This window comes from Aquarana catesbeiana, linkage group LG02, assembly GCF_042186555.1.
Source record: "Aquarana catesbeiana isolate 2022-GZ linkage group LG02, ASM4218655v1, whole genome shotgun sequence".
Taxonomy (NCBI): Eukaryota; Metazoa; Chordata; class Amphibia; order Anura; family Ranidae; genus Aquarana; species Aquarana catesbeiana.
In genome coordinates this window covers 315,811,321-315,824,057 of record NC_133325.1, presented here as the reverse complement: position 1 = coordinate 315,824,057, position 12,737 = coordinate 315,811,321, and the positions used below count along the sequence as shown (strand labels likewise).

Here is a 12,737-nt window from a genome sequence, read left to right as displayed (position 1 = left end):
CGCAGGACTGTGTATGTGACTGCCAACTGAGAGCCGAGTAAACAGGAGATGAGGCTCGGTGATTTCCTGCATTGAGAGATGGTGAGGCGCAGATCAGGCTGCAGATGGGCGCAGATCAGGCTGCAGATGGGCACAGATCAGGCTGCAGATGGGCACATATCAGGCTGCACTGAAGCTGCAGATGGGCACAGATCAGGCTGCATTGAGGCTGCAGATGGGCACTAATCAGGCTGCATTGATGCTCACTGATCATTATTTTGTTTCAAAGTGGTTTATTTAAAAAAAACGTTTTTTTCCCTGAGACTTCCCTTTTAAATTGGGGTGCGTGTTATACGGTGATAAATACAGTATATACAGTCTCTTGTGTATATATATATATATATATATATATATATATATATATATATATATATACTCTGCATCCAGTGTAGCCTATATCTACAGTGCATTCTGTGGGGTACTGTTTCTACTACACTTCTGGTGGTGTACACAGTACATAGTACACAATACAGTGCAGCCGTAGTGCAGTTGCTACTACTTTTCTAGTGGTGTACACAGTGCCCCTGTTTTTGATCTAATATTTCACAGCAGGGCCCGTCCTGTGCCCACCAAGAGTAGCTGTGAGGGCTTACAGTGTTGTGGCACCACCACCACCAAAGACCCAATTTTTCTGCCCCTGTTTAACAGAGGCATGTAATTACAATTTTTGATATAGTATTTTACAGCAGGGCCCGTTCCTGTGCCCACCAAGAGTAACTGTGAGGGCTTACAGTGTTCTGGTGCCTTCAACACCTAAGGACCAATTTTCTGCAGAGTATATAGGGCAGGCCGTATAGTATATAAACTTCTGTTCAGAGTACATAGTGCCTGGAGCCTCCCCACGCCATTTATTTTAATTTGGGTTCCCCTTAATATCCATACCAGGCCCAAAGGACCTGGCAATAGGCTGCGGGAGGGACGACCCATGCCGACAGTGAAAGACAAAGCAGCACGCAGCATCTCTTTATTGTTTTGCTTTCTTCTCCTATCAGCATGCTATTTGCACTGCAACACACCTGACTGGCTTCTTTAGCACCCCCCACCCCAGAAGCACTACTGTACAAGACTGCACATACATTGAATGAGGTTTTATGATTACAAAGGTGCATTGATGTGTGTCTTAATATCTGTCGGGAGTTAAGCTATACCTTTTCTTGGGTTGGAGCTTCAAACTCTAGAAACAACCAAATCAACTTTTGATACTACAGTAGACAATATGTTATTGGGTCTAAAAGTCACACATTGGCATTGCACACCACTGACAACACATCCAAGATTTGCAAGTACACCCAGAGCCTTCCCATTTGTGAATACATGAATAAATGTATGTGTGTAGTGAAATTTCAAAGGTTTATCATTTGACTGTTAACTGCAGGATCTAGCATCCTGCTTCTTCAGTTGGCTTGTATTAAAATCTTTTCATTTGATGCAACAAAAAGGATGCTTACTGATCAAAAGAAATGTTGAAAATTTAATTTTCTGCCAGGATTTACAATGTTCTTTCAAATGAATATCAAAGGATATGTCAAGTTTGCTGAAACATTTCTAAATTATTATATTATGGTTCAATTTTTCCGAAGCAAGTAACGTGCAAAATCGCCACTTTTTTCACCAAGTACAGCTGGAGTACTGCAATACTTAACATTAGACTTATTTAACTAGGTGTTGGGTTTATTTTTCTTTCTGAATACTTTCTCTTTACGGGGAAAGGAATAATAATTAAGCAGAATTTGACAAAGACCACTGTCACAGAAGGAACATTGTTTACCTTATGGCTGAAATCTATAATGTTTTAATCAAGCTCCAGCTTAGCATGACTTTTGTTTTTAATTGGTTTTGGATGATTGCTTTAAATATGGCAAAGATCTGAGAACAGCATTCAAGTATTTTTGACTAATCAAGGTCAGTAGCCCAGAAATCCATGATTAGTATGCTGTAAGACATATGGATATTTTATTGCCTGTGTGTGGCACTCATGTCAGTACAATTGCATAGGAAGCAGAAAAATGATTCCTTTTCCATGTTCACCTTCTTTTCTTAATGCACCATCATTTATACACAGCATTTTTTCACCTGTGTCAGTACAGCTCTTCTTGGGGTCCAAGCTAAGGCACAAATCACAATCTACTGTGTTTCTAAAAAATTAGTTGCCACATACATCAATTATATTGCTTTTTAGTATATATATATATATATATATATATATACACACGTACATAAACAGTGCCTTGTAAAAGTTTTTATACAACTTAAAAGTTTTCCACATTTTGTCATGTTACAACCAAAAATGTAAATGTATTTTATTGGGATTTTATGTGATGGACCAATACAAAGTGGCACATAATTGTAAAGTGGAGGGAAAATGATAAATGGTTTTCAAAATTGTTTACAAATAAATATCTGAAAAGTGTGGCGTGCATTTGTATTCAGCCCCTTTACGCTCATACCCCTAAAGTCACCTAATTCGTAAATAGAGCCCACCACAGTGTGTAATTTTATCTCAGTATAAATACAGCTGTTATGTAAAGCCCTCAGAGGTTTGTTGGAGAACCTTGTTGAATAAAGAGCATCATGAAGGCCAAGGAACACACCAGACAGGTCAAGGATAAAGTTTTGGAGAAGTTTTAAGCAGGGTTAGGTTATAAAAAAAAATAATCCAAGCTTTAAACATCTCACAGAGCACTGTTCAATCCATCATCTGAAAATGGAAAGAGTATGGCACAACCTACCAAGACATGGCCATCCACCTAAACTGACAGGCCAGTCAAGGAGAGCATTAATCAAAAAAGCAGCCAAGAGGTCCATTGTAACTCTGGAGCAGCTGCAGAGATCCACAGCTCAGGTGGGAGAATCTGCCCACAGGACAGCTCTATTAGCTGTGCACTCCACAAACCAGGCCTTTATGGAAGAGTGGCAAGAAGAAAGCTATTGTTGAAAGAAAGCCATGAGAAGTCCCGTTTGCAGTTTGTGAGAAGTCATGTGGGGAACACAGCAAACATGTGGAAGAAGGTGCTCTGGTCAGATGAGACCAAAATTGAACGTTTTGGTCCAAAAGCAAAACACTATGTGTGGCGGAAAACTAACACTGCACATCACCGTGAACACACCATCCCCTCCGTGAAACGTGGTGATGGCAGCATTTCGTGGGGAAGCTTTTCTTCAGCAGGGACAGGGAAGCTTGTCATAGTTGATGGGAAGATGGATGGAGCCAAATACAGGGAAATCTTAGAAGAAAACCTATTATGCCGCGTACACACGAGCAGATTTTCCGTCAGAAAAATCTTGGATGGTTTTTCCGACGGAATTCCGCTCAAGCTTGGCTTGCATACACACGCCCACACAAAAGTTCGCTGAATCTTCGACCATCAAGAACGTGGTGACATACAACTTTACGACGAGCCGAGAAAATGAAGTCCAGTGCTTCTGAGCATGCGTCGAATTGTTTCCGAGCATGCATAGGAATTTTGCGCATCGGAATTGCTACAGACAATCAACATTTTTTCCGACCAAAAAATTGAGAACATGCTCACAATCTTTTGCTGGCTGAACTGGGCCAGCAAAAGTCCGATGGAGCATACATTTTTCGACCAAAAGCTCTCATTAGTCTTTTGCTGGCCGAATTTCTGATCATGCGTACGCGGCATTAGTCTGCGAGACTGGGGCAGAGGTTCACCTTCCAGCAGGGCAATGACCCTAAACATACAGCCAGAGCTACAATGAAATGGTTTATGTGTTAGAATAGACCAGTCAAAGTCCAGACCTAAATCCAATTGAAAATCTATGGCAAGACTTGAAAATTGCTGTTGACAGACACTCTGCATCCAATCTGACAGAGCTTGAGCTATTTTGCAAAGAAGAATGAGCAAAAATTTCACTCTCTAGATGTGCAAAGCTGGTAGAGACATCCCCAAAAAGACTTGCAGTTGCAGTTGCAGAGAAAGGTGGTTCTACAAAGTATTGACTCAGGGGGTAAATATAAATGCACGCCACACTTTTCAGATATTTATTTGTAAAAAAATTTGAAAACCATTTATCATTTTCCTTTCACTCCACAATTATGTTCCACTTTGTGTTGGTGTATCACATAAAATCCCAATAAAATCCATTTATGCTTTTGGTTGTAACATGACAAAAAGTGGAAAATTTAAAGGAGTATGAATACTTTTTAAGGTACTGTATGTATGTTCACTATTCCTCAGCAATTCGTAAGTGTGTACCAGAATAAAAAAGTTTTAGCTATAGTGTTTGCATTATATAGTGAAGAGAGTAAGCATAGTCGTATCATGCATAAAATCTGTTCTCCTTCAGCAAGATATTACTTACTAAGTCCTCATTCACATGGGCACTGAGAACCCTACAAAGTGAACTGGACGTTTTTTCTGCATCCCTAGCTGGCAGTTGCTGCACACACACTGTCTGCACTCATAACTGATCACCCGCAGCCCCACCCCTGTCATGTTAAGAGGAACGGCTGTGTCCATGCAGCTGCTGCGTCCTAATAGATTTAAATAGGCTGCCTGCATGCAGCTTCTGCCTGATAGGGACACAGAAAAAAAGTCTGGTTTGCTGTATATTGACCTCAGCAAATACGTAAATGAGGCATATGTATTCCCTGACTTTAAGGGCTCTTTTACACTGGCAGTGTAAAACAACAACTCTACATTGCTGGATCGTGCTGCAACTACGAGCAAAGTGTATGAGCTCAATAGGCAAGTTTGACAAGCAATGCCAGATGTCACACTCTGCAGCCTGAGTTAGAATTGCTGTGGCATGTGTACAGCCCTGTCAGGCTGTAATGTTAAAATTCCGGTGGACAGTCGTGGGTTTGTTTTTACCACCCCTTCAGCTGCCAGTGTGAAAGATCCCTAACAGTTTACATTTATCCAATCTACAATTATTAAATTCAACAGGCATTTATGAGAACTTGGATTCAACAGTGCTTGCAGGTTGGCATATTTGGGCAACTGTATGCACTTGGTCATGTAGTCAAAACCATGAACATGGGCATGGGCTGTGCAGCATTAGCCCGGTTTCACACATGTGCGGTGCGAATTGAAGCTCCGGTTTCACTGCGCAGAGAAAAATCAGTTGTTCAGCGGTCCGTCAGCGTTTTAGCTGAGGATCAGCTGCAAATTCGGAAGTAACCCGTGAGTGTCTAATTATAGATGCGAATTTAGAGCAGGCCAATCGCTTGTTATCTATTTGTGAGGCTGCTTATAAAAAGCTTGATTTTTCTGGACACTTCCTGGTTGTCCAGGAGTCTGTATTGTGTGGGTTATTTTTGTTAGCAAAATGTGTGCTGCTCTGCCTTTGATAATGCCAACAGTTGTTGCTGTAACAGCATCAATCTTGCTGGAAGTAGAGAAGAGGAGAAGGAGGAGGAGAAGAAGATACTGGGTTCATCCCATAACAGCAAATAGGGATGAGAGAGGCCAGTTCATGATCCTGTATGAAGACCTCCGTGGGCATGAAGAAAAATGTTTTAATTACACGCGCATGTCAATAACTAGGTGAGTAATTTATTTGCCAAACAATAATTTAAAAAACATATTTCCATAGTAGGGGAGGTTTGAAAAAGACACTGGTCCATCAAGTCTAACCTATCTGTGTGACTTTATGTCAGTGTTATAATTTAAAAAAGCGTGGTGTTCCCGCCCCCCCCCCCCCTCCCCAAAAAACACCTTGCCCCCAAGTTGATGAGGACAAGGTGCTTTGTGTGGGGGGATCCCACAACATTTTGTTGTCCAGTTTGGGACCAGACAATTGTTATTGTTAAATTCAGCTGCCAGTGGCTAAACATATGGTTTTTTTTGCAACATATGTCCAAATGATGACACAACTGCAAATTACGTTATATCTTATTTGTTATGCCACTTCTTTAACATACATTTTTATTTTGATTAGGGATGCAGGCCTTCTTACAAATAAGAATGTTCTTAAACACTTACCTTATTATTTAGAAAAGTGTATGTAAAAATTAGTTTCAGACATGAATCTAATAAAAGACTCATTTTTGAATTAGTTATGACGAATTACTTGGATTAATCTCCCCTCGCTTGCTACAGAACAAGTATCCAGCCTGCTGAAAGATTACTGATCACATTAAGGTACTTTTCACAACTGATGTCCTTTGTCATGTGAATGTAGGAGAATGCAATATTTTTAATTTTGAACTTTTCAAACATGTGTCATTCTAAATATATAAACCGACAAAAGTTTGCATAATAATTATTTATTCAAGTATACTTAAAAAAATTGGCACATGTAGCCAACATAAATTAACATTCAACAAAAACAAAAAATATACATGTCTCTCAAGTAGGCCTCTTGAACATATTTTTAAAAAAATGTGTCCTCTTGGTCCTCAACCTTGGACAGACCTCATAAATCACAGATTGTGATATGTTTTTTTAAAAGGGGCCTCATTGGAGTAGTGACTGGCGGAAGCCTGGTCATCACTGGCAGTGCTGGAATCTGGCCTAGTCTCGCCATGTTGACTTGTCACATACATACCAGGATTTAGGGGGGGGAGGCCTGATTGAAGGAATTGGGGATGGGATGGGATAGGGAATGTTACTGTGTGTAACTTCATATATGGAGGTTGCCTTTTCAAAGCTAGAAGGATAGGATGGGGGATTATAGGGGTAAGGTTGGTGTTGTTCTGGGTAGTGGACATATCTGGGGTAGTTCAGGGGAGGTCTTGGTGGTGGCACATATGGCACTTGAAATGAAGCTTCCTCACGTGGCTCTGAGAAGGAGTGCAGCACTTGTTTGATAGTGCTTCATATTTCAAAGTAGCGCTCAGGTTTGACTTTCTTTATTAGAGGGACAAAACTGAGCGCCAGTATAGCATCCGGACATAAAAAAGCATCCACCTTTTCAGACATGTTTTTCAACATTTCAAGTAGGCGCTCACTTATGTCAGGTTGCGATAGAGGTGGTCGCCTCCGTAGCACTTTGGCTGGCAGAACAATGTCTGCAGGAGCAGAGGAGGGCCCAGGGATAGCCTCTGCCACTGCAGATTGCTCATCTGGGTTTGTTTCCCACAGATTCGAGGAGCTTTGGATTTGTGACAAATCCTCTGTGCCTTCTTCCAAACTAATCTGGGCTTGGGCCTCCGGTTGTGCCTCCAGTTGGTCATCCATAACATCTTGTTCCTCCCAACTAGCTTCTGTCCTGTTTTGAAAAAAAAGAGTGTAACTTAACTAGGCATAATCAAAGTTAAGAGGTTTGCAGATACATAGATGATATAGATGAAAACTTACTCCCTCATCTCCACAATGGGTTGCAGAAAATCTAAGTCCTTGGAAAACATATAGGGTACCCTAGGCGCTGCCCCCGAGCCACTCCTTGCTTCTTTGAGATGGCGTATATATTTGCGGTAAGCATCACGCATGCTGCGCCACCTTGTCTGTAAGTAGTGCACTGAAAAACAAATAAATAAAATTAATTTTATTTATGTCTGCTTTTAGGTACCTAGCAACAGGAAATTCGTTTGGAAGTTTGCACTTTGAATTTAAGGTTGGGAAATCAACTATTAGTGGCATTGTTAATCAAACCTGCCTAGTCATATGGGAAGAACTGAAGGATTTGGTTATGAAGAAGCCAAACAAACATGAATGGTTGAAGGTAGCGGAGCTATTCTGGCAGCGTTGCAACTTCCCCGACTGTCTGGGAGCCATTGATGGGAAGCACATCCGCATCCTCAAGCCTCCAGCTAGTGGGAGCCAATATTTTAATTATAAGAAATATTTTTCATTGGTATTAATGGCAGTGGCAGACGCCAATTATAAATTTCTTTATATTGATGTGGGTTCTTATGGCAGCAGCTCGGATTCTAGTGTATTTCCACATTCCTCATTTGGCCGCATGCTGCGTGAGAATACACTAGACTTGCCCAGTCATTCTCCCCTGCCCGGGAACAACAGATCCTTCCCTCCCACATGTATTTGTAGGAGATGAAGCATTTGCACTTGCAGAGCACATGCTCAGGCTTTTTTCTAGTCACTCTTTGACAACAGAAAAAAGAGTGTTCAATTATAGGCTCACTAGGGCACGACAAGTAGTAGAATGTGCATTTGGTATACTATGCAATAAGTGGAGATTCATGCATACATCAATAAATCTCAGTATTGACCATGCTATCAGTGCTGTTAAAGCAGCCTGTGCCCTGAGCCATAACATGGAGGCGGCACAGTGGAATGTTACTAGGGGCACCACTAGTGGTACACATATTCGTGGTGATTTCCAAAACTTCTTTATGTCGCCAGCTGGGGAGGTGCCTTGGCAGATGAATTCTATCTAATCATAAAAAGTGTGTATTGGTTTGCATTATATTATCAGGGCCTTGACAAAGTGAAAAGTGTGCTGTAACAAAAAAATGCTTTTTTTCATAATTTTTGTTTATTTAAATAAAAATAATGTTGTTCAATTTGCATTGTATATTCTTTTGCTAGCCTAAGCGAATCTTAGCTTATTAATTAATTTAGGGACCCCTCCGTCGCTGTCTGACGCCGTTATGTGCACAGTGTTGAGGGCATGTGGCCTGGTATGGATTTGTGGGCAAACACACGCTGTTGTTTTTTCTAATATTAGAATAAAAATGGACAACATAACTAAACAATAGGACAGCATCTACAGGTAGTGAAAGGGAATAAAAAACTTACATTTGGCAGCCTGAACTTGGGATGAGCACATGCTCCACTCTGGCAAGATGATTCTGGCAATTTCCAGCCATGCACGTTTTTTAACAACGTTGTCCTTATATTTAGGATGCCGGGTGTCATAAATCATCGGTTTATCCCTCACAAGTCTGATCAGCTCCTCACAATCCACTGATTCCTTCGCCTTTGATGCAACTTTTCTACCCCTTTTTGCCATGCTTGCTCCGTTCAGCACACCAAAACAGAAAGGGGAGGAACTGGAAGAGGGGGAGGTGTAGGAGGAGGGGAGATCATTTATGTTCACACCGCAACACAGCTGCGAATCAGATGCGTGCCCATAGAAGATAATGGACTTGTAATTCGCACCGCAATGACCAGAAAACACACACGTTTTTTGTGCAATGCGCAGTGCGAATGCAACGCACATATGTGAACCAGCCTCATTCAAATGAACCTAATTTAAAATGTCCTGCGAATTGGATGCGGGGTAAGCCACATCTAATTCGCATAGGTGTGAACCTGGGCTTAAAGTACAAAAGTAAAAGTTATAAGTCAGTAACTTTTTTTTAGGAGGCTTTTATCATTTTGCCTATTCAGATCAAAGTTACAAAGTTTTTTGAAAGCACACGCTTAGGATTTACCGATATTTACTGCACCGTGCTTGTATAAGAGCAGTGTGAACAGTAAGTTTTGACAAAGCATTTGCAGAGCTTTCAGCAAGCTTTGTTGAAGCTTTTAAAGTGTCATTCAACACCAGTTTGTAAATATCAAACACAGATCCTAATGGGAGTGTTGATTGCCACTTTAAAGAAGCTGCTAGCAGGCTTTCAACAAGCTTCAAGAAGTCTTGAAGCCTGCTAGCACCTTGTTTAAAGTGGCAATCAGCTCTCCCATTAGGATCTATGTTCAACATTTAGAAACTGGATGTTACTTTAAAAGCTTCTACAACGCATGCTGAAAGCTCTGCAAATGATTTGTTAAAGCTTGCTGTTCACACTGCTCTTGTATAAGCTGAAGCCTGTGTGAAACAGAAGCCTTCAAAAAAAATAGATAGTGCTTTGTGGTATGTGGGAGCATGTGACCTCACGCAAGATGCAGTGCTCAGGCCTGAGCAGCCAATAGTCAAGTTCAAACACTGTCACGTGAAGGAGGGGGAACATCTATAACCATGTGTAAGCTCCAACAACATCTGACACAGAAGTTATACATGGTTTGGACTCCCAGTTCTGATAGAGGAACATAGCAGAATTAAGTACAAGTGGCCCAGGGTAAGCTTTCAAGAACTCCCTGAACGGGCAAAGTGACAAAGTTGCTTTTAGGTGTTCAATAGAAGCCAAAGCAGTTATGATGATATATTGTAAACAGCATTGAGTCGTGATATTCACTCAAAGAAACAATCCCGGACTCCGGAATGGTGAATGACAATAAGCTAAGCAGCACTTAATGTCTGGCAACAGCTGCAAAAGCAAAAAAATAAAATAAAAATTGAGCTATAAAAAATAGAAAAATAAATATGTTGTGAAAATAGGATTGCCCAATAGGAACTTTAGGGGGCCATTCAAAGCTACCCATTTTCGTGTACTGATGCACATTACGTAAAACAGCCCATTCACTTTGAATGGGCTGTCAATGCACCTCAACGCACAAGATAACATACTTGCGCTATTTTTGTCAACATGGCAGACCACAGCACACAGAGCGTTCATGGTGCACTAAAGCTCAGGTGTTTTCAAGTCTACTGCATATGTGCATTGGGACACTGTGCAAAATGAACAGCACTACACTTATACCATACATTATCCCACATTGAGATAAAACAGATCAATATGGGTTTTAACCGTCATTAACATATTGCAAAAGTGTGCTTTCAGCCTAAAGTAACAATTTCATTAAAGAAATATGTAGACTGCCACTGCTGACCTCTTCTTCTAAAAATATTAACTGTCTGGGTGCCTATCTGATGCATTGGATTCAATACTTTGAGTCACCATGTAGAACAAATATCGATATAGGGATTTCTCCGTTTTACCTGACACTCAGTTTGCTGCATGCCTGCTCTGGGACAGTGACATAGACATTATTAAGCCATATAACCAGCATTTTCAGAAGAAAGCAAACAATGACAACCCCCATATTTCATGCATAACAGGTATATTGTAATGGAAAAAGGCAGCTATATATTTATAGGTTAGAGAATCCGCGCTTTGGACAGTAAAAAGGGCTACTGCCTTTCCCTAATTAGTTCCCCGAGGGGTCTAATTGGTAAATATAATAGATAATTTGGGAAAGAATTGGCGCTGCCCTATTTCACATTACTTAATTAATTATGGGTGTAGAATCCATATAACACAAGCTGTATCTCAGTGAGGTATATAAGTAAAAACTAAAAAACTTAGAAGACTAATTAATGAAGCCAACTGTGCAACTGATTGTGATCTAAAAAGGAAGAAAAATTGCCATATGTGTAAAAAATCCCAAAGGATAAATAAAACTCCTTGGGACTAAATAGCTATATATTTACATTACTACTAAACAGCTCCAACACTGGCACCGACAGTATGTTTAACAGGAAGACTGAGCAGATATTATTTAATCATACCACACTATGACACTTTTTGTAAATTAAACAGTTCTAGATTGATTTTGTATCATAATCTTGAGCTTGTAAAGTGCTCTCTGTAGTTTTATAACAAATTCTTCCCATCTCAGTGGCACTTTCTGAATAATTTATGTGACTGGATCTAAATAATTCAACATAATTTGCTTAATAATCTTGTCTTATAATAGCTGATTTTTTTTTTTTTAAAAGCTAGCAAGCTAAAATGGACACCTTCTTAAGTAAAGTTTGTAAAATTGTATGTAGTGGTACCCCCCCCCCCCCCCCCCGTAAAGTCATGCTAATAGACTCTGTACCCCACTGATTACCTCGACTCTGCACATCCTCCCTTCCCTCTGACACCCTGGGTTCCGTCATCTCACCAGCTGTAGTAGTAAATAGAGACTCACACAGTATTAAAGAAAAAGTTCAAATATGTTTACTGTATATCAAAACACAAGATACATATATATCTCAACTTTGTCAGTTAGTAACAAACACTCCTGCGCACACCGCTATTTTATCTAAACTTATCAAATGAACACAATATATTGGTGCAAAGTTCCCTTGATTTGTCATGTTACAACCAACACAAAGTGGCACATAATTGTGAAGTGGAAGGAAAATGATAAATGGTTTTCAACATTTTTTACAAATAAATATGTGAAAAGTGTGGTGTGCATTTGTATTCAGCCCCCCTGAGCCAATAATTTGTAGAACCACCTTTCGCTGCAATTACAGCTGCGAGTCTTTTTGGGTATGTCTCTACCAGCTTTACACATCTAAAGCGTGAAATTTTTACCCATTCTTCTTTGCAAAATGGCTCAAGATCTTTCAGATGGGATGGGGAGCATACATGAATTTTCAAGTCTTGCCACAGATTCTCAATTTAGGTCTGGTAGGTTAGGTAAACCTTCACCCCAGTCTCAAGCCTTTTGCAGACTCTAACAGGCTTTCTTCTAAGATTTCCCTGTATTTGGCTACATCCATCTTTCCATCAACTCTGACCAGCTTCCCTGGCCCTGCTGAAAAAAAGCATCCCCACAACATGATGCTGTCACCACCATGTTTCACGGTGAGGATGGTGTGTTCAGGGTGATGTGCAGTGTTAGTTTTCTGTCACACATAGTATTTTGCTTTTAGGCCAAAAAGTTAAATTTTGGTCTCATCTGACCAGAGAACCTTCTTCCACATGTTTTCTGTGTCCTCCACATGGCTTCTCGCAAAGTGCAAACGGGACTTCTTATGGCTTTTTTCAACAATGGCTTTCTTCTTGCCACTCTTCCATAAAGGCCAGATTTGTGGAGTGCATGACTAATAGTTGTCCTGTGGACAGATTCTCCCACCTGACTGTGGATCTCTGCAGCTGCTCCAGAGTTACCATGAGCCTCTTGGCTTCTTCTCTGAATAATGATCTCCTTGCCCGGCCTATCAGTTTC

The 12,737-nt window shown here is 40.5% G+C and overlaps 1 long non-coding RNA gene across 1 annotated transcript in view; it reads left to right on the top strand.

The window, feature by feature from the left end:
• LOC141127887 (uncharacterized) overlaps positions 1–8,522 on the top strand; it is a 50,665-nt gene extending 42,143 nt beyond the window's left edge. Inside the window, exons 2-3 of the long non-coding RNA XR_012241603.1 lie at positions 6,062–6,146; positions 7,512–8,522. This is a non-coding gene — a long non-coding RNA (uncharacterized lncRNA). The remainder of the gene's footprint in view (positions 1–6,061; positions 6,147–7,511) is intronic.
• The last annotated feature ends 4,215 nt before the right edge of the window (positions 8,523–12,737 follow it).